Here is a 4,209-nt window from a genome sequence, read left to right as displayed (position 1 = left end):
TTACTATTATCGAGGGTCGTATCGCACGCCGCATGGATGCATGGACAGATATGTCCCCAATGGGTCCCGGACTAAGAGACAACGGGTGTGTATTGTTAGGTCAGACATGCATCATTATACTTTACATTGCATTTCATTGCATTGCATATTTTTATCATTGATGAACCTGATCTTGTGTGTTGCTAATCTTCTAAGTGCCTTTCTGTGGAAGTTGTGATTAATGAGTATTGAGTTTGTTGTTGAGGATATGTAATTTGTTAAAGTGATTGTTGTTAAGCTGGGTGCTATGTAAACTGTGAACTGTTAGGTTGGGTTGGTTTTATGCAGGTTGTAGTTGTGGAGGTTCGGTTTGGGATGTAAGGAGTACCCGTATTCTATTCCCTTAGCTTGTGTTTAGAGGTGTACTTGCTGAGTACCGTGTGGTTGGTACTCACCCCTTGCTTCTACAATTTTTGTAGGTTACGAGCCTGGATTTTGTGGTACTTTCCATTATCTTATTTTTCGAGGCTTCTTGGAGATTTGTGAGGTAGCTGTTTGTCATCTCAGCGGACCTTCTTACTCCTATTTATGATATTGTTCTATTTTAGAGACAACATCATTTGAGACTTACGTTTTCTTTCAAATCTATTATAATACTTTAGAGGCTTGTACACGTGACAACCAGATTTTGGGGGTATTTTTAAGTTAATTATAAAATTTCCGCATTTTATTGTAATGGGTGAGTGTTAGGCTGACTTGTCTTGGTGGGATAAGACGAGTGCCATCACGTCCATTTTTGGGTCGTGACATATAACTTCAATTATTTCAAACCTAAATCAGTATGAATCTTGTTTATAGTTATGTATCTGATGCATAACTTATGCATCGTTTGCTATGTATCGGAAGAAGAAGAAATGCATCCAAAAATTTTGAAAAAGTCAAAATTATCGTAATTTAGAAAACTTTGGAAAAATAATATATAACTAGCTCCTAAATTGTTGAGGTTTCTATACTTTATTATAGAGAAAATGATCAAAATGGTCCTTCATGTATTGGGGTTGTTTTATTTTGGTCCTTCATATATTCTAGGTGATTGAAATGGTCCTTCATGTATGACAAAATGTGTTCAATTTAGTCTGTTACCCTAAAACTTAACAATTTACCCCAAAAACCGTTAAATATAACTGTGGGACCCACATAACTTACAAAATCCATTTTTACCATCTTTATTAGCTCAAATTTTTGACGATCCATTTCATTCAATCTTTTTATAATAATTATTTTGTAATTGTGTGGTTAGATGTTAGATAAAATAGTGTTTTATAATTCATGAAACTCTTTCTTTGAGCTAATAAAGATGGTAAAAATGGTGGATTTTGTAAGTTATGTGGGGCCCACAGTTATATTTAACAGTTTTTGGGGGGTAAATTGTTAAGTTTAGGGTGAAAAACTAAATTGAACACATTTTGTCATACATTAAGGACTATTTCAATCACTTAGAATATATTAAGATCAAAATAAAGCAACTCCAATACATCAAGGACCATTTTGATCATTTTTTCCTTTATTATACTTAATTTTCACAATGGACTCTGCTTTTCTACTTTGACACGGGCTGGGCCCAATTAACAGATTTTTGTTAATGGGACAGATTTTATGTAGTTCTCAAGAATGTGATTGGACAAAATGGAGGGATGAACTAGGCAAATTGCCACTTATAATATTTTTATTTTTATTTTTAAAAAAGGATAATATTTATAAATACATAGGTACATAACATATCGTAAAAATCTGTTACGAATAAAAATCTAGCTTTTTTTTATAATTAGTTAAAAGTATTCCTAAAATGGATAATTAGTGAGGTTAAGTTGGTATATCACATAAGTTTTCTTTCTAAAAGCTATTAACATTTAGCCATTTTTTTGGGACAAAATACTCTCAATTAAAACGCATAATAACTCTAACAAATGCTTTTGAAATTTGAAGTGTTAACAAGTGAAAAGCTAAGGAAGGATTCATGAGGTTCAAAAATGGAAAATCTATGTTCGATATACTACACTATTATATATATTATTATTATTACTAATATTTTTAAAATATAATGTATCTTACCTCTAATTAAAAGTTTTCTACGTATCTTACACTTAGAGCATGTTTGACATTGTTGTTGGGAGGCCAAAAGTCTCTCTCTTTTGAGAAAAAATAAAAAACTTTTTTTGAAAAATTAAGTATTTGAAAAATCCTTAAAACTGTTTTTGAATAGAAGCAAATCAGTTTTTCTACTGTTGGAAAGAAACTAAAAAATTATGTCTCTTAAAAAAAGCAGAAGTAGAATTATTTTTTTGAAGACTAAAATATCGCTTACATATTTACCAATATATTGCTTATTAATTAGTTCACATATCTAGTATGTTTGATTAAGTTTCATTCAATAATTTTATCTTTTATTTATATATAATAATTTTTCAATTTAATTTTATATTTATTATTATTTATACTTTTATTTTACATATTATTTTATAGAATTAAAAATAAAGGTAACAACAATACTTTTGCAATATTAAAAAAAAAGGGAAAAAAGTAACTGTTAAAGATTTTAATTTACATATTATTTTATTTTAATTTGAATTTTTTAAAAAGTTTTTAGAGGATTATAACAGAAAAAAGATAATAGCTAAAGATTTAATCCAAAAACAATAGATAACAAATAACAAAAAGATTCTTCTTTTAAATATTTTTCAATAATACTTTTGCAAAAATTTTAAAAATAAAATAAAATAACAATTAAAATAAAAATTAATTAAAGTTTTTCTAGTAGATATTTAAAATAGTTTCTCTCTATAAAATAGTCTTATTATTAAAAGCACATTGATACTTGTCCTTTTTTCTCAATTTGACTCTCAATTTTTTTAAAAAAAATTAGTCAAACACAATTTGCTTATCAAAAGCACTTTTCAAATGAATTTGTCAAACACAAATTGTTTTTTTTTTGAAAAAACATTTTTTTTAAAAGCTATTTAAAAAAAACACTTATAGAAATAAGTAATTTTTAGCAGCAAAGCCAAATAGACTTTTAGATACATGTATTTTTGCTACCAAATACACAAAAATAGGAAGAGAGGCGAGCGAGCTTCGTATGTATCCTAGATACAAGCGAATCACACTAGATACACATTAGACACGTGTATTTATATGTATCCGGAGTGATTCATGAGTATCTGAGATGCCAGATACATGAAAAAGTGACGAATGAGCTGGGAGAGAGTCGAGCGAGATTTGCTATATATTTCAGATAAATGTGAATCCATTTGAATACAATGTATCTAGAACAAATTACACCTAAATTTGACCTCATGTATCTGAGATACATATACCTAAACGTATTTGAAGACACCAAACTAATGAAATTTATGTAAGTTTCATTTGAAAAATTGACGGAGCGTCAAAACTAAGTATGGATTTTTGGGGTTCAAGAATTTAATGAAGTTTCAAAATCAAGAAAATATTTATGAGGTTAAATTTTTTATTTAAAATCAATAGAACGACTCATAGGATCATGGGCGGATCCAACTCCTAGATTTTGCTCGTATTGCGAATATATATTAAAAATTCCATTAAAATTTATAAATATTTAAATGTAAATTCAGTTATCATTATAAATTAATTTAAAATTATTACAATAACCCTAAACTTCAAACTATGTCGCCTATTGCATGAAATCCAAAAAAATGTTGAAATTTCAAAATCAAAATCAAAATAAAAGAATTCATAGAGTTCAATTTTTTATTTAATTTTTCATTTCTCCCTTTTATCTCATTTAAAAATATTGTAAGCACCATGTGCTGCTACATAGTAAGTTACAGTGAGTTCATCATTGCTTCTAGAAGACTATATTGTAAAAAGAACCAACAAATAAATAAGAAAAGAAAAAAACATGAAATAAAATGTTTATATTTTTTTTATAATAAACTTCACAAACTTGTATGTTTTTGGACGTATGTTGCAATGTCAAACTTTATAATATGGCCACAAGTAATCATTTCCTTAGGAAAAAATGTATATATATATATATATATATATATATATATTATATTACTACTATTTAGCGCTAACTCCGTAATGGCAAACATAGAAAAATTAGCTTGTGACTTTTTTATGGACTATATGCTTAATTTATTAATTAAAATTTCTTTTAACTATAGGAGTTGGTCCCACATTATTGATCTTAAT

This window comes from Solanum tuberosum, unplaced genomic scaffold, assembly GCF_000226075.1.
Source record: "Solanum tuberosum cultivar DM 1-3 516 R44 unplaced genomic scaffold, SolTub_3.0 scf00777, whole genome shotgun sequence".
NCBI lineage: Eukaryota > Viridiplantae > Streptophyta > Magnoliopsida > Solanales > Solanaceae > Solanum > Solanum tuberosum.
Note: the sequence above shows the minus strand (reverse complement) of the source record.